General features: G+C 41.7%; 1 long non-coding RNA gene across 1 annotated transcript; it reads right to left on the bottom strand.

Annotated features, from left to right (window-relative positions):
* Nucleotides 1-528: 528 nt before the first annotated feature.
* On the bottom strand, nucleotides 529-4,354 carry LOC117552359. Its single transcript, XR_004569935.1, has 3 exons — nucleotides 4,283-4,354; nucleotides 682-771; nucleotides 529-599 (listed from the first exon to the last, which is right to left on the bottom strand). It is a non-coding gene; the product is annotated as an uncharacterized LOC117552359 (long non-coding RNA).
* Between the last annotated feature and the right edge of the window lie 19,854 nt (nucleotides 4,355-24,208).

Below are 24,208 nucleotides of genomic sequence, written 5' to 3'. Positions count from 1 at the left end.
TTTCACTTTAACACCAAAAGAAGGTTTTTGTTTTTAGGTAGTTTTATATGTTAAGTAGCAAGCACATCAGTACATTATCCCTAAATCATTTTCCTGTGAATGCTAAACCATTTATAAAAACAATAAGATGTTTACAGATTTACAGCAATAAATTGCATATGTATTTGTTAGGTGTCAGAGTGGTTAATCACAGAAATTAAACAATGGTATCAGAGCAACCTCCGAAATAACTCCGTTAAAATCTTGAAGTGATCAGTCTTTAATGACATACCTGGCTGTCTTGAAAAATATCTTCTTGGCGTTCCCCAAGGTCTTCAATCAGGCACCTGGCCACTGCATCTCTTTTTTCCAATACTCTGGGCCTGTGAGGAAATGCATTTTAGTGAGAAGACTTATTTCTGCATTTTCATATTCTTGAATGAAACATTTAAATAAATGTACCTCATCAATTGTGCTCAGAAGAGGGCGCATCCTGGAGCCAGCATCTCCTCCTTTGGCACGCATCAGCTGGAGCGAGTGGTGTTAATGTACCCATCCAGTTTCAGCATCAAAGTCTCTTCCAGTGAAAGAGTTGTTATGTGTCGGAACTCCTCCTTGATCTAATAAAGAGCATAGGGGACAACACTCACAACTCTGAGAACAGTGAGTTGAAATGGAAACAAATAAACGTAATGTTCTCACCTGAGCCTCATTGAATAAACCAGGCCATCTCTCCTTGAAGACACTGACACGTGGGCTGAGGGTCACCACCTCCACTCCACTACGAATTGTCTGCAGGATTTAAAATGTATAGGACTTGAGGATGTTACACTTATATTCACATTTCTTACACTGAACATTACCAACAAAATAACACAATTAAACAATTTTATGTAGAAAAATCCTAAAATATATAACAATGAGCTTTGGCTCTGCTCCGTGGTAATCTATCCAGTCCTCACCATAATATACAGTAAGCTTAATGTAAACATAAGTTTATAGGCTATTGCTGCAGCTTTACCTGAAAAAAGACAAATTAATCATAAATCATTATTACTGTGGCTTGGCAGTTGGTTATTTTTCACTAAGAGATAGTCGCAAGATAGTTGTCTCAGTATTTATCGTTTCATGCACGCTCATATGAATACAGACACACGAGGAAACTGACGGCCGACGTTAGATAGACTAAGAGAGATGCTACAAGCTAGCTTCAACTTAGTTAGCCTTGTGCATCATTTGAATGTGTCCCCCGTAGGGCTGTAACGGTTCAGAGAAGTCACGGTTCGGTTCGTACCTCGGTTTGGAGGTCACGGTTCGGTACGGTTCGGTACAACAAGAAAAAGCAAAAAAAAGTCCCAAATGCATAATTCCAGGTTTGTTGTTATTTATGTTTGAACAGTAGTGCAAGTTTCAGTTTAAAAATAAAGAACTCTTTTTTGAATAATGAACTGTATTAAACAGTTAAAAACAAACCATACACAGTACACTCAGATGGCCATATTATCTATAATGGCTGATGTCAAACAAAAAGGTTTCATCAAGCTGTAAAACTAAAAAGAATGTCTTGAAAATATGACATCATAAATAATAAGAAAGTGTTTCAAGAGCGCAAAGTCGTTGAAAAACATATGCCAAAAGCTTCCGTTACTTATTTTGGTCTCACGGCTTTCATTTCTATTGGTTTATAAAAACAGCGGGGATCAGCTGTTGAACTGCTGCTGTCTTTTGCCGGGCTCCGGTGATTGGCAAATCTGGGTGATGCCTTCTGATATGATTTAGCATGTTTGGCGTGTGTTACCAGGGCCGGCCCTGACCAATTTGCCGCCCTAGGCAAGATTTTAGCTGGTATACAAATACAAATACAAAATAAATTAAAACCTATAATTGCACACTAAAACCATTATTTAAAAAAAAATAACAATTTCACATAAACCTTTTTACTGGGACTGGGGCAGTTCAACTTGATTTTGGGGGGGTGTGCCATAGTTTATGGGCGCTGTACGCGTAGTTCTGTTAGTATAAGATAATAAGATGACCTTTGTTGATCCAAAATTGGGAAATTGTGTATTATGAAAAAAAATATATATATATTATATATATATTTATATATATATATATATAAACTTTTTTTTTTTTTTTTTTTTTCCGGCGCCCCCTATGGGTTGATGCCCATAGGGGGCATTCGCCTATACTGCCTATGCCGAGGGCCGGCCCTGTGTGTTACCATTAGCATACCGCACCACTGTAGAACTACGGCGACACACCGTCCTCGTCCGATCCACCACTCGTACACTCCATCGTTATTGTAGTCCACAGGGAACCCGAAATGTTCCCACACAGCTGATTTAAAAGAAGCAGGTGGGTTCTAGCTCCTGTGTGTTATCTGAACTCGCCATACTAACTTTTCTTCTTCTTGTATTTTGTTCGTTTTGTTGTTGTGTTTCTTCTTGTTCTTCATTTGTTGTTTAAGGGCGGCTGGCAAACCGCTTTTAGGCGCAATACCGCCCCCTGGATTATATATAGTGTAGTGGATACTGCCCTGAATGACACTTTTTTCCCACTCATAAAAAAAAGGCGTATTCGTCGTGTGACTGCGTGTGCCGAACCGTGACGTCCGAACCGTGACGGTACGGGACGAATACGGATACCGTTACACCCCTAGTCCCCCGCAAACCGTTACTGTACTCAATACTACTCAACCGGGTCAGAGTTCGTCATATTACTTGAACTGACATGTTATTTAATAAACGGCTACTGATTTTTGCAGTGTGCATCACCATTGGATACTGTGTGGAAAATAACTTTGGACAAACACACCTTATATAGAGGACGACCAACTTCAAAGGTTGATTTAAACGAATGCCGCCTTCCGTGCGCTGTTCTTGTTAGTACTTAGCTAGCAAACAATAGCCTTCTCTGCTAAGCATGCACAATGCTAACGTGAAACACAACTTGGCTGGTTAACTTACATTAATATACAACTGTCGCCGTGACGATTAACTCATTTCAGACGGCATGCCGTCAACATGCACATTATTGCTGTAATAACAATTATTAACAATATGGAGCTAAACATCATAGTGCTTTACTCTTAGCTCCTATGTTAGCTACAGCTATCTAGCATCAGTGACCGACTTCCAGTGAGTAATAGACAGTGTTGTGCTAGTTACTGAAAACCAGTAACTAGTTACCATTACTAGTTACTTCATGTCAAAAGTAACTCAGTTGCTTTACTAGTTACTTAAACCCAAAAGTAATGCGTTACTGTGAAAAGTAACGCTTTCGTTACTTGAAAAAAGGGCTCCCATGAATGCCCTTATAGCCTTCATTTCAGTACTGTTATTGCATTGGAGAATAATACAATCTGTTGATCAACTTGACATGCATTATATGCAATCTGGATTGCATCGATATTAGCTGGCTTTCCATTTTTGTATATTCTTTCTCCAGGTAGTTGGAAAAAGTTTTCCGTCCCATATGCCGTGTGCCGCCCGGACATGCTATCATGCTAACTACCTCCCTGAAAGCGGGTGACTCCACTGTAGCAATAGCCTGCATGTGTTCTACAACATACCGTGCAATGGCTTTATCGACTTTTCCCTGGCTAGCAGTCCCTTGGTTAAAATCCAGCCGCTGTTGCTTAGGTGGGGGTGGAGTGGCGTCGGCTGAGTCTCTGTGGTCTTAGCTACTAGCTTCGTCCCAGCATGTTGTTTTTGCATTTGTTTTAAGAGATTTGAATTACTGGTTTGGGCAGTAGATAAGATATTTGACCCGCCAAGACATAACTTACATTTAACAGAAACTTTCTTTTCTTTGTGCTCGACAAAAGTGAAATAGTGAGAATATCTCCAGGTGGAGAAACTAGACTTGAGCTCCGCCGCCGCCATGATAGTCTTGTTAGTAAACAACACAAACACGCCCACAGCCCGTCTCCGCATGTGACACAGGAAGTATCTAAGTACATTTACTCAAGTACTGTACTTAAGTACAGTTCTCATCTCTGTTCGCCTGGCTGTTGACTATATTAAAAAAACTAAAGCAGTAACGGAGTAACGCACCATGTAGTAACGGTAACTGAGTTACTGAATTTAAAAAGTAACGCGTTAGAGTACTAGTTACTGCCAAAAATAACGGCGTTACAGTAACGCGTTACTTGTAACGCGTTAGTCTCACCACTTGTAATAGATGAGAACAAACTTACATTCCTTGTCTAACAGTGAAGCAAGCAGACAACAAGTCTTGTGATGAACCTCAAAAAACGTGAACATTTATATGTAGGACATGATAGACAGTAATATCTTACCTTCCAACATTTCCACACACCAGGAGGAGGGAGGCGCGAAAGAGAACCGTTCCTCTGGCCTGCAGCCAAGAATCACTGCAGACGCATGCGCAAAGGGGCAGTGTGGGCCTAATGTCTTCAAGTAGATTTTACCCAGATTGTTTGTGTTTCAGTTGGTACTGTCAGAAATTAGGTAGTGTAGGTAGAATTTACCCATTCAAATATACTAACAATGCTCACTTATATATATACCTTGAGTACAATTTAAATGATTTGCTTGGATAATATATACTACCCTCCAAAATCCTTTTTTATAGTGTGGTGCTGCTGTGAATAAGGCCGAATATGGATGCTGGTGGGCGGACAGTAAAGCACCGCAAAATCCACCACCTTTAAGTGTCACCAGGGGCATGAGGTTCTGGAGGGTGTGAACATCTGGGTTTAGTCCGTTGGGGAGTGCTTAAGTCCGGGGGTCCGGGGTCTCACGGTGTGCGAGGTTATGGAAGTATGCATGATTTTCGAAATTCTCGAAAAAACGGCTAAGTGCCAACGGAGGAGGGGCTACAAAAAGCTCAAGTCTTCGGCGCTTCCGGCGGAAGCCCCGGAGACATTTGCACCGAGGGGAATCGAGACCTCCCTTCCTCCGTCGAAAAAATTCATTCATCTTTTCCAAGCTACCATCTGCACGAAATCGGAAACCCGGATTTTGAGAGCTATTTTCCATCATGGAGAAATCATGGAGGAATGTATCCGCTACATGAGCACTTTGGATCGGATACAATTGTTGCCTGGAGGACCCCCAATCATGGTTCTTACCAAACTTTAAGTTTTTGAACTGGTCTCTGGATGAATTCAAGGGGAGTTGGCACGGAATAATGAGACACTATTTTCGGATACATTTTATCCATTTTCACCCCTTCCTCTGGTTCTTCCAAAAGTTAACTTAGACTTTTTCTGACTCTGGAGGAATGTAACGGGAGTTGTCAGGGGACTCTATCCGCCTTAAGAGACACTATTTTGGGATACAATTTCTCCATTTTCACCCCTTTTCTCTGGTTCTCCCAAAATATAACAGAGTATTTCCTGACTCTGGATGAATGTAAGGGCAGTTGTCAGGGGACTGTACCTGCATTAAGATACACTATTTTGGGATACAATTTCTCCATTTTCACCCCTTTTCTCTGGTTATCTGATGCCTGGAGACCCCCCCAGCCTGGTTCTTAACTTTAAGTCCAAACTGGTCTCTGGAGGAATGCAAGGGGAGTTGAAAGGGGACTCTTCTTGCTGTTTGTCTTGTCAAAATTGAGGGGTGTGTTTGAGGGGAGGGCCCTGGCTGTTTCGGCAGCCTCCGCTCCTCTCTTCTCTCCCTCCCCGAGACCAGCTCGTGCTCCTGCTGTAAAAGGCAGGTGCGCGGGCACCCACTGCCACTCACTCTGAGCCTGGCTCCCGAGCAGCGCGTTCTCCCCGGCAGTCCGCCAGCAGATGAAAAACACCCACCTCTCCGCCTCTTCCGAGGCACGAGGGAACCGCGCGGGGGGGTCTGCTGGAGGCTCCTGCCGGGTGCTCCGTCCTGCGTTTCACCGGGACCCGGCTCCAACACTCGGAACTCTGACTCCAGCGCGGTGTGGCTGCCTCGCCCCGGCCGTCCACCGTGCGCCCTCCGGGTACCTGACTCCCCTGCCTCCTCCGGGGGCAGGTGTGAGGGGTTCAATGCCTCCTCCCCCCGCTGCGGTGAATGCCGGAGCGGGATGGAGCGCCCGGCGGTACTGTTGTCCCCACGTTACCATGTTGTCTGGAGGATAGGACCGAGAGATGACATACTCTCTACCCGGGTTACAAGTCACTATTTTCGGACACTTTCTTTGCTTTACCCCGGTTCTATCACTCTTTCCTCCTTTGACCATACAACGTGTTTCCTGCTGGGGTACTGCCTGGTTCCGGGGCACCACAAACCCTCTCATGGTCGGGCCACCATGGGGGTCTTGGAGCGGCCACAGAGAGGTGATTTTCCCGGTGTATTTCATGGAAGTCTGACATAGCCTGTTTGCTCATGTAAGGAAAAGGTCTGCCTTATGGACAGAGTTAACATGGGACTTGTCCTTCAAATGTACACATGTCCGCACAATGGAAATGTGATGTCAACTTCCAATGCAAAGTCCCTGTCACCGGCAGGACACATTTTACCAACTGTAAACCAACACTTGGGGGTGCTCTATGCATGTGTCTGAGGGTAAAATAATCATCATTCTCTATATTAATATGTTTGTCAATATCATGGACATTTCCTTTTAAATTGGTGTCCACGAAGCTGACACAAGATACCCACAGATAAGCACTCATCTCGGACTAAAATCCTCAATGCATAGCAGTTTTAATGGCATTTTTGTTATTCAGTGTTACCAGGGGCACGAACTTCTGACCGGTGTTCCCTCTTGGTTTAGTCCGTGGGGGAGTGCTTAAGTGTGGGTACACAGGTTCGCCTGGTGCACAAGGTTATGGAGGTGGGGGTCTTGCTGGTGCTCAAGTGTCCATATACGTCACCCCATATTCACATAACTTTTACCCGCCTTAAGAGACACTATTTTGGGGTACAATTTATCAATTTTCACCCCTTTTTTCTGGTTCTTCCAAAAGTTAACTTAGACTTTTTCTGACTCTGGAGGAATGTAACGGGAGTTGTCAGGGGACTATATCCGCCTTAAGAGACACTATTTTGGGGTACATTTTATCCATTTTCACCCTTTTATATGGTTCTTCCAAAAGTTAACTTAGACTTTTTCTGACCCATGTACATCACCCTGGATCTCTGCCTGTGAGTGTGGGACCAGTGACTCTGTAAGCAGCAGCCTGTCCTCTGGGTGGGAGAGAGCGAGGTGCTGGAAGGAGCTGTCTGGGTCACAGCCTGCTGCTGCTGCTCTCTCCGCCCCTGTATTCACATAACTTTTACCCAGCTTTCACACACTCATTCCCGGGTAAGAAAGCCATGTGCATCACCCTGGATCTCTGCCTGTGAGTGTGGGACCCTGCTTACAGCAGTGACTCTGCCGTACCTATGTTCCTGTACATTTCATGAGTCAAATGTGGATGAAATTGACAGATTCCTGTACATGTTCCCCAGGTTTCACACACACATTCCTGGGTAAGAAAGCCATGTGCATCACCCTGGATCTCTGCGTGCCTTTGAGTGTGGCACCCTGCTTACAGTCCGTCGTTTGGGGCTCTCCCGAGAGTGGAAGTCCATTGCCTCTAAATAGAGGTAAAATTAGGTCTGTCACTTTGGGTAACCGCACCACTGTCAGACGTCTCCCGAGAATGGACGTCCATTCTCTTTAAATAGGGTTAGGGTTAGGGTAATGTTGTGAAACGAGTGGCCCATAGTGGTGGTGGGGTTATGGTATTGGCAGGCGTATGTTATGGACGACGAATACAGGCCACTCGATTCACAACATTACCCTAACCCTAACCCTACCCCTCACACCAGATACTGACTGGTTTTTGGACCCCCCCAATAAAGCAAAAATGCACGTTTCAGAGTGGCCTTTTATTGTGGCCAGCCTAAGGCACACCTGTGCAATAATCATGCTGTCTAATCAGCATCTTGATATTCCACACCTCGACACCTGTGAGGTGGGATGGATTATCTCAGCAAAGGAGAAGTGCTCACTATCACAGATTTTTTCAGATTTGTGAACAATATTTGAGAGAAACGGTTATTTTGTGTATATAGAAAATGTTTTAGATCTTTGAGTTCATCTCATGAAAAATGGGAGCAAAAACACAAGTGTTGCGTTTATATTTTTGTTCAGTGTAGCTAGCTACCAGTTGATGTGAGCAAATGTATTGTCACTATGTAATCTGTTGCAACACGTCAGCTGGGTTTATTTGAATCCTAAATCACGGCTCTAGCTACATCAAAACCCCAGAACATGAACCTGATTGAGGCTTTGAACTGATTAACACTTTTTATTTTCCTCCCTACTCTGAGATCGTGAGGCTTTTCATGCTTTCTCATGGACCTGTAACAGCTAGCCCTGATGCTCACTCTCCCTGAAGGTGGATCTTTGTTTGAAACTGTGGGGAATTGAATATCATTCATGTTATCCAAAAAAACGTAATAGTACATCATTAAAACGCTTTACACTGTATCAAAACTGTCAATTTGTCAAAGTTAGCCAGTAACTACAGCTTTGTTTGTCACTTACCTTCATAATTGTCGACGTAGCTGGATATGTAGCTACATCTTGAACCCCTTTTCTCTTTTGCTCCTCGGGCTGAGCCTGGCGCTTGTACCAGCCGATGTACATCACTGATGTTAACCTTCGGTAGGTCTTGGAGACATCAAGTGTAAAATAGAGCCTGTATAATATCTATACGCTATCTCTCTCGCTATCTATACGCTATCTATCGCTCTTCCCTCTACCGCGCTACTGTAGACCGGAAGTTTACAACCGCACACCCAGCCGCCGGAAGTTGATAGACGCCATCTTGTGCAACTAGCCCGGGGCCCTTTCTCATTTCATCAAATCCCCCCTCCTCGACTCCTCGACTCCTCGGTCCTCCATGTTGAAGGACATCTAATTTCTTTAAATGCACTTCGAGGACCGAGGATCGATCGTCGAGGAGGCTCTCTGGAGGAGCTCTAACCGAGGATACACTGATGGGTCCTCCACGGCTCCTTCGCGGCTCCTTCGTGAATGCATTTCCGGGAACAGAGATGTTTCAAAGAGTCGTGACGCACGGCCGGACTTATCTTAGCCAATGACAGCTCTGCATGCATCCCCTGGATATTATTTTATTAACTGCTCTCATCACGACGCAATGTTTACAGTGAGAACAGCTGTGAGGTCCGTGCAGAAAGCAGAGCAGTGTGTATAATATATATCACTCAGTATAACAGGCCTACATTACTCTCTGTATTTGCTGTAGTTTAGTAGATATCTACAAACAAAGAGTCGATATTTTTCTAAAACCATTTAGTGCTTCACATAATAAAATACACAACGGCTGTAGCCTGTTTTAGGAGCTGTAGGTGCGTGTGTGTGGTGTCGGTGTGTGTGGTACAGTGTGTGCGTAGATGCAGCGGACAGACAGGTCTCAGTTGGTTTGGTGTCCTCTGCTTACTTGTAATACTTGTAAATAAAACTTTTGGCCCGTAATTTATTTTCCTCATTGTAGCGACCAGAGAGGGGGGGGGGGATATATCCAGTCTCTGATAGTGTTACGTTATTATGAGAGTGCTCTGTTTGATTCTGAAATGGTATATATTTATATAAATATATATACAGTGGGGCAAAAAAGTATTTAGTCAGCCACCAATTGTGCAAGTTCTCCCACTTAAAAAGGTGAGAGAGGCCTGTAATTTTCATCCTAGGTACACTTCAACTATGAGAGACAGAATGGGGGGAAAGAATCCAGGAAATCACATTGTCTGATTTTTAATGAATTCATTGGTAAATTCCTCGGTAAAATAAGTATTTGGTCACCTACAAACAAACAAGATTTCTGGCTCTCACAGACCTGTAGCTTCTTCTTTAAGAGCCTCCTCTGTCCTCCACTCGTTAACTGTATTAATGGCACCTGTTTAAACTCGTTATCAGTATAAAAGACACCTGTTCACAACCTCAAACAGTCACACTCCAAACTCCACTATGGCCAAGACCAAAGAGCTGTCAAAGGACACCAGAAACAAAATGGTAGACCTGCACCAGGCTGGGAAGACTGAATCTGCAATAGGTAAGCAGCTTGGTGTGAAGAAATCAACTGTGGGAGCAATTATTAGAAAATGGAAGACATACAAGACCACTGATAATCTCCCTCGATCTGGGGCTCCATGCAAGATCTCACCCCGTGGGGTCAAAATGATCACAAGAATGGTGAGCAAAAATCCCAGACCCACACGGGGGGACCTAGTCAATGACCTGCAAAGAGCTGGGACCAAAGTAACAAAGGCTACCATCAGTAACACACTACGCCGCCAGGGACTCAAATCCTGCAGTGCCAGACGTGTCCCCCTGCTTAAGCCAGTACATGTCCAGGCCCGTCTGAAGTTTGCTAGAGAGCATTTAGATGATCCAGAAGAGGATTGGGAGAATGTCATATGGTCAGATGAAACCAAAATAGAACTTTTTGGTAAAAACTCAACTAGACGTGTTTGGAGGAGAAAGAATGCTGAGTTGCATCCAAAGAACACCTACTGTGAAACATGGGGGTGGAAACATCATGCTTTGCGGCTGTTTTTTCAGGACGACTGATCCGTGTAAAGGAAAGAATGAATGGGGCCATGTATCGTGAGATTTTGAGTGACAACCTCCTTCCATCAGCAAGGGCATTGAAGATGAAACGTGGCTGGGTCTTTCAGCATGACAATGATCCCAAACACACCGCCCGGGCAACGAAGGAGTGGCTTCATAAGAAGCATTTCAAGGTCCTGGAGTGGCCTAGCCAGTCTTCAGATCTCAACCCCATAGAAAATATTTGGAGGGAGTTGAAAGTCCGTGTTGCCCAGCGACAGCCCCAAAACATCACTGCTCTAGAGGAGATCTGCATGGAGGAATGGGCCAGAATACCAGCAACAGTGTGTGAACACCTTGTGAAGACTTACAGAAAACGTTTGACCTCTGTCATTGCCAACAAAGGGTATATAGCAAAGTATTGAGATGAACTTTTGTTATTGACCAAATACTTATTTTCCACCATAATTTGCAAATAAATTCTTTAAAAATCAGACAATGTGATTTTCTGTATTTTTTTTTTCTCATTTTGTCTCTCATAGTTGAGGTATGCCTAGGATGAAAATTACAGGCCTCTCTCATCTTTTTGTTTTGTTTGAACTGTTTATTTTCCTCTTAACAAAACAAGACCAGACATATCCTGACATAGGACGTTTTCATTAAAATGGCAGATGATTACATGACAAAGTATAGTTAATATTGAAATAAAGTAAATCCAGTATAAATTGAAATAATTAAGTAAATAATATAAATAAATACAAACTGGGATATAAAAATAAATAAACTAAAATCAAATACATATTAATGAAAGCATTTTACATAGGGACTGACATCTTTGGCACAGCAGGATCAGTTACACAGGGATTTTTTCCCTAGTATTCATCTTAAGTTCGGTTCAGTTTCAACAACCCTCTTCAACCAGCGATACATCCAGATATATTTTAACACAGTTCCATCTTTGGGTAAAAGAGTCAATTTTTATCTGCAGGCTCGCCGTCATTTTTTCCATCGTGTAGACTTGTTTAAGTCTGTGCTTCCACTGAATGATTGTCGGAGATTTTGCATTTTTCCAGTTCACAGTTATAATATTTTTGGCAATTAATAACAGTATCCGTAATATGTACCTCTGGTCTGAATCGTAAATGTCTGTAGGTATAGCTCCGAGCAAGAACAACATGGGCTCCAGAGGAACAGTCATTTCCAGGATGTTTCTAATCTCCTCTTTAACAGATTTCCAAAATCCTTCAATTACTGGGCGATCCCAAAAGATATGTGTATGATCCCCTATTTTTCCACATTTCCTCCAACATAATGCGACTGATGGTCCTTGTACATATTTAGAAATTAAAAAAGGAGTGTTAAAATCTGATTTTCAGCTTCCAATCAAACTCTTTCCATAACTGACTATTAATTCCTTTATGGCTGCCCACACATAAGCTTTCCCAGACTGCATCTTCGATTATAATGTTTAGTTCCAATTCCCATTTATCTCGAACATTCCAGGTGTTTTGGGAGTCGTCTGCCATAAGCCTCTTATATAAGTGAGAGACATGTTTCTTATTTGGGAAGCATTTTTCTGCAATACTAATAAAATATTCTTCTATAATGTTTGGATTTTTTTTGATTGCTTCTCTTTCCTTGTGGCTTGTAATATAGTGTCTTATCTGGAAGTACCTATATAAATCATTTGACGGGAGCCCATATTGTTCTTGAAGTTGGGAGAAGGATTTGACATCTGTTCCATCAAACATTTGGTTCATTGTGATAAGACCTTTATCGGCCCATCTTTTAAAACCTCCATCCCTTATAGATGGAAGAAACTCTATATTGCCTATAATTGGCATGGCTCTTGATATTGATTCTGGGCTCCTGAAAAGATGTTTAACTGCCGTCCACAACTTCAGAGTATGCCCTATCCATTCGTTCTCAATCTTAACTTTCTTGACAGATTTTATATCAATAAAAGGCAAAACTGATAACGACACACCCCTAGTTGCACTCTGCTCAATCTGTGCCCATCCTGTTTCCTCGTCCTTTCTAATCCAGGCCACTATTGCCGTTAACTGAGCAGCCCAATAATAATATTTCAAATTTGGCAGGCTTAAACCTCCCTTCTCTTTTGGTAGAAAAATAGTTTTAAGTCTTACTCTGGGTCTCTTATTCTGCCAAATAAATTTAGATATAACTAAGTCTATTTAACATGTTGAAGATGGAGGCTGGAATTCCCACGGGAAGGGATTGAAATAGGAAGAGTAATCAAGGGAGTAGGTTCATTCTTACAGTTTCTACCCTTCCAAATAGCGACAGGGGGAGAATTTCCCACCGTATCATGTCATTCTTTATTTGCTTTATTAATGTATTATAGTTAGCCTCAAATAAATGCATACGGTGGTGAGTAATGATAATCCCTAGATATCTAAACCCCTGCCAGCGGTAAGAAACATCCTTGTTTAATTGTGTAGGCCAACTCCCTGTTATCATCATTGCTTCTGATTTAATTGGATTAATTTTGTATCCTGAAACTGCCCCATACTTAGACAAGCACTGCATAAGAGCTGGAATAGAAGATAGGGGGTGTTTTATAAAGAGTAAAATGTCATCTGCAAATAAAGATATTTTATGTATTGACCCTCCCTCGTCCGCTATTCCTTGAATCTGTTTATGTTGGCGTATAGCCTCCGCTAAGGGTTCAATACTGAGTGCGAAAAGAAGAGGTGACATTTAGTCGCCCTGCCTCACCTCCCTCTCTACTTTAAAAAAATCCGAACAATGCCCATTTACTCTTATTATTGATTTAGGATCCTTATAAAGCAAACTAATCCATGTAGTACATTTTTCTCCAAAACCTATTTCCAATAATGTTTGTTTAAGAAATAGCCAGTCCACTCTATCAAACGCTTTCTCAGCATCTAGGCTGAGAAGCATTGAAGGTTGTTTATCTTTTGCCGCTATTGATTGAAGGTTTAAAGCTCTCCTCACATTATTTGTCCCTTGACGACCTGAAATAAATCCTGTCTGGTCCGGTTTTATCAACTTCTTTAAAATATGTTGTACTCTGGTTGCTAAGATTGAAGTTAATATTTTGTAATCAACGCATAGAAGACTTATGGGGCGATAACTAGTGCACTGTATGGGGTCCTTTCCCTCTTTATGCAGGACTGTGATGATAGCTTCTGACCACGATTTTGGGGGGTCTCCTGTATTTAATACATAATGATATACTCTACATAATATAGGGGAAAGATCATTTATGAAGGCTCTATAATATTCACCTGCAAACCCATCTACTCCCGGTGATTTGTTGTTTTTTAGTTTAGTAATAGTTTCCTTAATTTCCTCCTCTCTGATAGGCTCTACTAACTTAGATGCTTCGTCAGTTGCCAGTTTATTCATATTGAGGGGCTTTAAAAATTCACTAATTCTTTCTTCCTTAAATTCCTGATCTTCACTTTTATACAGTTGCGCATAATATTTTGCAAAAGCATCTGATATTTTCCTAGGATCTGTTTCTGTCTGGTTAGTTTCAGGATGTTTAATTTTGGAGATAATGCGGCTCGACTGGGCTTTTCTAAGTTGAAATGCCAATAATCTGCTAGCCTTATTTCCCATTTCGTAATATTTTCTATTTATGAACCTGAGGGCTCCCTCTGCTTTGTAAGTTAATTCTGCATCTAACTTCCTTCAACTTTTTGAGTACTTCCTCTTTTCTAGATGTCTTATGTTCCCTCTCTAATCTTTTAATTTCTGTTTCCAATTCTTGTTGTTTCGCCAGTCTTTGTTTCTTTAATTTAGATCCTATAGAAATAATTTTGCCCCTAATCGTGGCCTTACCAGCATCCCATAGCACCGAGGGGGAGACCTCACCATTATCATTCAAGGAAAAGTATTCAGATATTGCAGAACGTATTTCCTGTTTTATCCGGTTATCTGCCAATAGTGAGACGTTAAGTCTCCAGTACTTAAACCATTTATCTAACCCCAGATTAATTTTCATAGAGACAGGACTGTGGTCTGAGATTGTTATTGGTTCAATTACACTATCTTTTATCCGGTATGTATCCTTTTTCGACACCAAAAAGTAATCTATTCTTGAATAACTTCCATGTACATGGGACATGAACGTAAAGTCTTTGTCACTTGGGTGTAGGTGTCGCCAGATATCAACTAATCCCAGCTCCTTCATCATGTTTAAGACATTTCTGGACATTTTAGGCAGAGGTCTTATTGTTACGGGTAATCTATCCATTTTGTTGTTCAATGTGCAATTGAAGTCCCCCCCTATGATTATTATTCCCTCTCCATTATCTGCCACTAGGGCTGCAATCTTTTTGAAAAATAAATCGCAGTCTTCATTTGGTGCATACACATTTAAGATAGTTATTTTTAGGCCAGCTATTGTTCCAATTACCATAACATAACGACCCTCAATATCCTGGAGGACTTTCTCATTGTTATAGTATACTGATTTGTTAATTAAAATAGCTACTCCTCGTTTTTTACTCTTCCCACATGATGTACTATAGATTTGATCCACCCATTCTCTCTTTAATTTTAAATGTTCTATTTCAGATAAGTGAGTTTCTTGAATCAGAGCTACCGAGCATTCCATTTTCTTTAATTGTCCCAGAATCTTTTTCCTTTTAATCGGGTTGTTAATTCCCCTTACATTATAGCTAACAATATTTAAGTAAGCCATAATCTCTGTTTAGCATTAGAGTAAAAAGCCCTGCCTGCTTGAAGACACGTGAAAAAACATTGCCTAAATCGCATAACCAGTTAAGCCCGAAGGTCCCCCCAGTGGACCCCTCCCACAGTTTTTTTTTTCTCACATGTTTCAGGGCTTCTTAACATTTATGAAACTATTAATGTTTCATACCCTTTTAAAGGTAAGAAACTCCGCTAACTGACAATAAGAACAATTGTTAGCTAAAAAAAACACAAGAGTAATACCAAGCCTTTGAATTAGCATTGAGCGAAAAAATGCTAACTAATGCTAACGCTTTTTTACACACAACACACGGTAGAAATGCCCTTATTACTATCTTAACTGCACAAACAAGATATACGATTTAAAGCTGAGACTCCACAGATTCCACACATGTAATGTCATCACTGTCCGACCTCGAATTCCTGGAGCTATCAGCCAGAAAAGAGAAAGTAAACAACATCCGGTTTCAAAAATATTACAATAATTACGTTTTACCTTTTTTGATTTGTGATCAAAAGTTGTGTTCAACGGAATAAAAACGCATCTCAAGGTTAATCCAATGTCTTTGTATCACGTAGAATTTTTTACTGATAATCAATCATCATATTTATGGCAATATACTCGGTATAAAGTATTGCCGTCCAGGCTTGCACTTTCAGATATGCTTCGTTTGCTTCTCTATTACGTCCGCTATGGTAATGTTTACGTAGATTTGGGAACTGCCCATCGATTCTATTGGTTCTGATGGTTAAGAAAAAGGTGTAAATCACACAAATCGACCAATGGGTTCCAGAGATATGGTCCTGCGCAAATTATAAAGAATGCCAGCCAGCGTGCCAACATTACGCAGCCGACTTCATTTATTGTTTACAGCGTAAAGAAGCAGGAAATGCAGGACCCAGAGCGCACGGAGCACAGAGCGGACAGCAGATAACGGAATTGCAGTTTTATTGCTTATAGATTATCAGAACATTTCAAAGGGGACACAGCCCCATTGGATATTAATCTATGGATTAACTACATCATCGTTTTTATCGTTTTAATGCCATTGAAGACCAGTTTAGACCAGACAACGAGGAAGGTAAGTCATTGTTAGCCTAGCGCATTAGCGCTAGCGCCATTTGTTTTGATGTACGTTTTTGTTGATAACGTCGCGAGTTTGTATCTTTCAGTGTTGGGCTGTTCAGGTGGGCACCGTTCGATTCTGTGTCTCCTTGCGATCATAAACAATGTGTTGGATGTGCAGCTAGGATAAGTAATAAGGGAGCGAGGAGTGATTTTCGGTGCTGTAATAGGTTAGCATTTTTCGCTCGGGGCTAATTCAGAGGCTCACTGTAAGAGTAAGCCTATGTTTTATTTTATTTATTTTTTAATTGTTTTCACAACAGTTGTATTTGGATGGAATGAATACCTATAGTGATAATTCAAAGTAATAAAATAATTTTTACAGTGAAAAAGTTCAAATGGAACCGATGGTTCCCAAATTACCCAGAGGTGAGTCCGCTTAGACTTTATTTTTCTAAATCTCTCTAAAAAGGTCAAATTTCACTTGTTTTGCATCAATCTTGATACAGGGTACTTATTATATGTTATAGTTTGGATTCCTAAAGCTTTTAGTCTACTAACCCATCATGCAAGGGTGGTTTTCACTATAAGTAAAGGTTTTTTTTTAGGTGGACATTAGAATTTACATGTTTTTACTATGTTCCATCTGAATTTACTTTTAAAATAAAAACATCTATATTGATTCTGACACTTCTACATCCAACTCACAGATGTAACCTTGCTTTGAGAAAAATAATTATTAATTTACCCCTTTTAGAAGTGAAGATATATAATTTGTTGTGTTAGTGGCATTTTCGAGCCTGAAACCTGGAAAACAGGCTCAGGGCTTAACTGGATAAACAAAAACAAACTGTAGAACGCAACATATGTCAGGAGAAACATACAACAAACACTTAAAACATAAAACTGAACTTCCACCTGTCCAATCAGCCACAGCAAACGAACTATAGCTGTGACAGATCCCCACTGGTGCTGGGGCAGAGAGGTGTGACCAGCCCTCTCTGTGGGAAAAAGCACATAGACCAATAATACACTAACATGTAAAAAAGGTCTAAGTGAGTGTAATTCACTCATTCCGAACTAAGAAAACTGGCTCCGCCAGAGCCTAGAATTGGTAAATAAAATATTAGAATAACTTATGAGAACAACTAATTTGTAGTATTTGCACACGTAACAACCACTTATAACCTTTTTCCACTGTCAATGTGTTACCGTTACTGTGTGCAGAACAGAGCCAACTCCCAACCTGTTTCAGTCACTTTGGTTTTGTAAACGGCATCGGGAGACTATTTAAGCTTCTTCTTGCAGGAATGTCCTGAGATCCGATGCTGACAGTACCGTGTCTCTTTTCTTCTTCCCGCTGCTCCTCCATCCGTCCTTTAACTCATCCTCCGTGCGTTCTCTTTCTCCGCAGCGCACTTCGACTCCCAGGCCTTTCAGCACCTCTGCAGCGCTGGACAGTGTGGTGTAGGTCTTCTCCCCTGTGCCCAGCTTGAGTTTTAACTGCGCTGGGTATATACACCTTGCCAGTATGTCCTTCTTTTTTAGCTGCTTGATGACTTCGTGCACCTTTGCCCGCTTCTTGTGTAACTCGGAGAGTAATCTTGATAAAAAAATATCCTTTTATCTTGGAAGGAGACCTGTCCCTGACTCCATGCCTGTCGTATCACCAGATCTTTAACTGCTGCGTCCAAAAATCTCACGATGATGTGTCTTGGAGGGCTGTCGGGTCTCAATGTGGCGTAAACGGGGGTGAGCGGTGTGCTCTCTGGGGTGCGCAAAAAAAAAAAAGTTTTCATTTTGTATAATCATTTTGCGTAAAGATGGCACTCAAGGGCACACTAGTGGTGGTGTTCCTGGCGGGATTTGAACTCACAGCCTTCCGATCTTGATGATAGATCAATCACTACCCTCTCAAATGGAAATATGTGTTTACATAAATGGTGACCACACCGTTTGAGACCCACTGAGAACTTAAACTAAGTTAACTATCTAAACACTCAGAGAGTCCTTTACCTCACCTGAGCTGAGGTTATCCCGAGCTTGAATGACACACAGAGACCAATCAAGGGCTTTGATTTATGATCTCTATGACAGTGGCCATGTTGGCAGGCCACATCATGTAGACCAGAGGTGCCCAGTACGTCGGACCGCGGGGGCAATGCTGGTAGATCGCGAGTCATTCATAAAAAAAAAAATCCTGTTCCGTTAAAATAGACAAAACAGGTTTTGATCCCTCCTCCCTTGGCCTCCCTGCCACTTAATTCAGGAGTTTACTTGATTGACAGAAAAAGCGACCTATCGCTTTCCAGTCTGTTAACCCAGAATGCAAAGCGATACAAAATCAGTCAAGTGCCGGGAAAACTCAAATTAAGTTAAAGAGACAAACAAGAGACAAACAACAACATGAGTGCAGGACCGAGCAAGAAGCTAAAGACAAACCACTTCCACCCAGAATGGGAGGAGGAATATTTTGCTGTGATTCACATTCAAAGGTTATTTGCCTTATTTGTAAAGCAAGCGTCGCTCTGCCAAAGAAAGGTAACGTGGAGAGGCATTATCGGAGTGTTCACAAGGCATATGACAGCGACTTCCCTCCGAGTAGTGAGTTGAGAAAGAGAAAGGTCATGTATTATTGCTACACAAATATTATCTCGCAATCTTAGTGTCGCCAACTCGTTTCTAACATGCACAAAGACAAACAAATGTCGGTGTATTTTCGATCTTTCCAATCGAGACGAGATCTCTCTCCCCCGTCTGTGCGCGAGGGGGCGGGGCAGTTTACACACACGCGGCTGCTGCAAGCAGCAACACACGGAGGAGATGGCGGAGAGAAGCGCTCCAAGGGATGGTTAAATGTTACCCGTCTTGAGGTGGACAATGCTCCTTGCCAAGAGAGTTCAGCATGTGAGGGCGGTAACACGAGCAATGTGTCTAACATTTAGCAAAAGTGCATCCACATCCAGACGGAGGAATGCACCGGGTTCCACTGTCTTTCTAGCAGCTCTGCAGCCCCATCCACGAGTAACGTTTCCACGTCAGGTGTTATGTATGCTAGCAGCAACACACGCAGTTAACTCAGTGATTCAATCATGGGTTAATGATTAGAGGTAACTGAGTTACTCTTTATTTTGTTAAAGTTTCAGCTATTCTGTTCACAGTTCTGTCATCAGATTATTTAATACGATTTGTTAAAACATTGTTGTTTCTTTTGATGTGAAATATTATTTATTTAATTTAAATAAAAAGCAATGTTAGTTTTGTTCACAATTTGTTAATTTAATAATATATGTATTTTTGAATCAAGTATTCATCTTTATTGTCTTCATTGTTAGTTTCCACATGCCTAAAACAACCTCAAGCTAAATCTAAAAGTTGATGGCTAAACAAGAGGGTTTGAGAAATTGTGCAAGGCATACAGTAATAGTCGATTAGTCGTTTCATTAATCGATAGATTAATCGATTATCAAATTAGTCGTTTGTTGCAGCCCTATTATCCCATGTATAAATAAAACGTGTTATTCAGCAACCCTTGCAATTTGGGATTTTATTTTTGGTTGGTAGACCTCGGTGAGCTGGTCATTTCAAAAGTAGCTCACCAGCCCAAAAAGTGTGGGCAACCCTGATGTAGACAGCCAGTCACCCTGTGTGAGGCAGGCCACTTAACGAGGCGAGATCAGAGCAAGGGAGCGAGGGATCATTGTCCACAAGTTAATCGATCGCAGATGGCGTCGTGGTCACGGACGAATAAAAAAAAAAAAAAACTTATAAAAAATAAAATAAAAAAATGGGTCGCGAAATATACTTGGGCGGCCGTTAATATACCTGGGCGGCCCGCCCAAGTATAGTCTATGTGTGGGAAACCCTGTATTATACCGCACTGTGAATGAATATATAAGTCGTCATGAACACATCTGCCGATCAGACAGAGGACTGCTGTGCCTCCTGTCATCATTAATGGACGTCTCTTTAAAATGACCGCTCAGAGGAGAGGAGTTCTCATTTCTCTAACCGCCTGCTGCTTCACCTCCTCTCTCCTCGGCTCCCCTCCTCGACTCCTCCGTTCGCATCTCCTGTGGGCGGGACTAAGTCTCTAGGATAGGAGTCGAGGAGGGGAGTGTTGAGATCTTCATATGAAGTGAATACTTAAAACGAAAGTTAATTGAGATCATGGTATGAAGTGAATACTTAAAAAACGAAAGTTAATTATAAATCATACATGATCAATCATATTCTTGTATAAACCCATAATGAGAATGCTTCTTGACGGTTTTTGAATATGTATCTATGCTTACAATTTTTTCTGTTGCTATTTTGATAACTTTGCGTTTTGAAAAGAGGGTGTTGTGAGTTTTCATAGTATGTTTAATACTTAAAAACGAAAGTTAGTTATAATCAAATATAATCAATTATATTCTTGTATAACCCACAATGAAAATGCTTCATATTTTAGGTTTTCTATAGTTACAGTATAAACAAAACAAAGTGGTATGTTTATGTTGAGTTTTCTTCCTCTCCTCTGGCAGCAGTCCACAGAGGGGGGGGGGGGGGGGGGGGGGGGGGGGGGGGGGGGGCTTCACACTAAGGGGAGAAACATTAGAGGCCAAAGAGAGTTCATGTCCTTTTTACCTCATATGAAAAGGTGTCTTATCCCATAACAGCTATGGAACATGTTGAGGCATGTTCAGCCTTGTACATTATAGGACATGCGCAGTTCTTCACAAATTACGTGAAGAGGAGGAGTTTGTTTTTTTGGGTTTAGGATCCAGTTTTTTTAGCATAAAGAGACTGGTTTTTTGAGAGAGCGCGAGAGAGGGGGGGTGACCCCTGGTAAACTCTCTCCGGGTAGGCTGTGTGCTTCAGAGCTGGGTAACTAGCTCTCGGAAAAGATCCTCTCACACTTGGTAAATATCTCTCGATTTTCTTGGTTGTTGGCTGAGTGGAATGATTTGATGAGAGATGTGTTGGTGAATATTATAACCCGCGACCTGTAAGGACCTTCCTTCGAACTCTTGGCGGATAGGAATGTGTTTTTGAAAGGTTAATCCGCCGTCTGTGTCGGAAAAAGTGTTTGAAAATTATAAATACCGCGACCTGTAAGGACCTTCCTTCGAACTCTTGGCGGACAGGTATGGGTTTTTGAATGTTAATCCGCCGTCTGTGTCGGAAAAAACGGTATGAAACTGATGTGAATTGAGTTGGTGAAATGGAAAAGTTGAATGCGCTTTTTATTGTCACCGGTCTTTTTACGAGGAAATACCTCTAAATTCTATCGGGAGAATTTTAAAATGTCACAACTGAAATGGGCAGTTGAAATTAAAACATTTTGGTAATAAATGTAAGACTGTGAATTAAAGTTTCATTTGAACATAATCACAGCACCAGGTTTTTAGTATGATTATAATGTTGTAAAGAGAGAAGGTAAAAACCCTGTATTAGTTTGGACCTATTTTTCTTCAAATAAACTGAATCCCACCTGTTGGATTGGGATCCTTTAAAAGACACCTGTGCTCTCCTCTCCTGCGTCAAAGGTAAGATTGCACCCTGCCACACACACTTAGGTAGGAGCACACTCCATTTACTGATATCAAAATCCTTCGGGATCGCTTAAACAGATTAAAAAAGAGTTGTCTGAATTGAAACAGCAGTTAATTGAACCTGGTTCTTCGGGGGGGTTAGGAAGAGGTGAGATCTTGCTGACGTTGGTGGATCTGAGCCAAGCCGCAAACTTACATAGACTCAATAATCTTCGGAAAGGTCAATTAGGAGGTCAGAATAATTTACCGGAATAAATTATCAGGACCTCTCAATACTCTAAACAGGAGTTAGAGAAATGAGAAAGGGCCCGGGGCTCCGGCACCGACGCGGTGGGCGTAGTTACCCTTCCTCAGATGCCGGTGGACACGGCCGACGGGGAATTGGAGCCCGGCCCGGTAGGAGCGGGTCTTAGCCTTGGCTCGGGCCTTTCCTCCGGTCTTCCTTTTTTTTTTTTTTTTTTTTTTTTTTTTTTTTTTTTAAAATGGCACAATTTTATTTTACAACTTTTTATACAAATAAAATCAACTCGTGAATTATTTCGTATTTCAACAAAGAATAAAACTACCAAGCAGCATAGCCAATACTGCTATTAAAAATAGCTCCAACTTTATCAGCTTCAATACTAAGGTGATGAACAAATTGAAAAATACATAGTTATAACAAATATGATTTATTAATAAATGAATACTTTTACATTTGTAGATGTTAACACTGCAAAAATTATAATAATTTGTAATATTTGTATTCTTTCTATATCCCTAATAATCTTCAAAACGCTTTCTGGTTCTTTGAAGGCTCTATCCAGACTATCTTCTGGTTATTGTCTGCATCAATCCCTATTATCTCTTACAACAACAAAAAACAACATCTTGGACATAACCGCAAGACTGTAACCTCTTTACATTCTGTTGAGATTGTAAGTCAATTACTAGCCATATCTCACACATTGCTGTTTTAAATCATTACTATGTGGATGACAGTTGGACTGGATGATGTAACATGTATGCCATCTGCTGGAAAGAAGACGTATCGCTCTGTTGGCGTCGTTTGGACAACAAAAGCAGAGTGAAGCTCTCATACCATAAACAACCTTTGAGTACAGACACCGTCCTGCAGAGAGCACACAGCCCAACAGCACGTTGTTGGTCTAGCGTCATTTTACAAAACGTTTGCATTAAGACACTAATGGCGCATTTCCACTGCAGCGGGTAGCCCCGTTTAACCGTCCTCAAGCGGCCAGGCCAGTTTTTGGTGGCCTTTCCATATAGCCTAGTACCGGCTAGCGGGTACTTTTTCCCTCTTTTTCCGGCCCCATAAAATCGTGGTTCTATCAGACCAGGGCCAGGGCTGAACTAGTGACGTCAACACTCTCGACTGCTGATTGGCCAGAGAGAATCGTCACAAGATCGCGCGCGAGTTCATCCCTAGCGTCGCATATATATTTAGAAGCAAGCATGCAGCATTTTTATAAACAGCATTTTGTAAACGGATGAGCTACAAAAATGGCTACGTCTAATAAGAAAAGCACACCGTGGTCGACCGAGGAGGTGACGACGTTCCTACATCTCATTGGGGATGATCAAATCCAGCGGGAGCTCGACGGAACAACTCGAAATGTGAACAAAAACAAAGCCGATCACCCTGCCTACACTGCGTTGCTACCCCAGGTCCTAAACTGTAATGGAAATGCGCCACGGCCTCGGACGGCCAGCGAGGCAGCCCGAGGCCTGAGCGAGGACGCTTAGGGACGCTTAAACGGGGCTACCCCGTTGCAGTGGAAATGCGCCATAAGACTAGCTGGTCCATTGTAAAGGTCAGTCCACCTTAAATGAGCAGTGGTTCATCAACAGTCAGTGGTTAACGTATACATCAGAATGACAAAAACATGAAACATATTGTCCACAGACAGATTTCTCTCACGTGTGAACAGTCATAAGACTTATTCATTGTCCTCTCCATCGGCTTCTGTTTCCATGTGTTCAGCTGAGCTGCTGATTGGAGGCTCTGCCTCTCCGTTATTTTCATTAAGCTGTGAGGACTGAAGACCAACACACTTGTGCCTTTTGAAATGACCACGCCATTTAAATCTTTTGTCACAAACATTGCAGCTGTATATTTCCTCTCCTGTGTGGACTCTCATGTGTCTCTTTACAGTTTCCTTCCGTGAAAAAGCTTTCTTACAGACAGAGCATTTGAATGCTTTCTCTCCTGTGTGGACTCTCATGTGTTTCTTTAAATTTTCACTATGTGAAAAAGCTTTCTCACAAACTGAGCATTTGAATGCTTTCTCTCCTGTGTGGATTCTCATGTGTGTCTTTACAGTTGCCTTCTGTGAAAAAGCCTTCTCACAAACTGAGCATTTGAATGCTTTCTCTCCTGTGTGAATTCTCATGTGTTCCTTTACAG

The sequence above is a fragment of the Gymnodraco acuticeps genome, unplaced genomic scaffold (genome assembly GCF_902827175.1).
Source record: "Gymnodraco acuticeps unplaced genomic scaffold, fGymAcu1.1, whole genome shotgun sequence".
Classification (NCBI taxonomy): domain Eukaryota; kingdom Metazoa; phylum Chordata; class Actinopteri; order Perciformes; family Bathydraconidae; genus Gymnodraco; species Gymnodraco acuticeps.
Note: the sequence above shows the minus strand (reverse complement) of the source record. Positions and strands in the feature narration are given on the sequence as shown.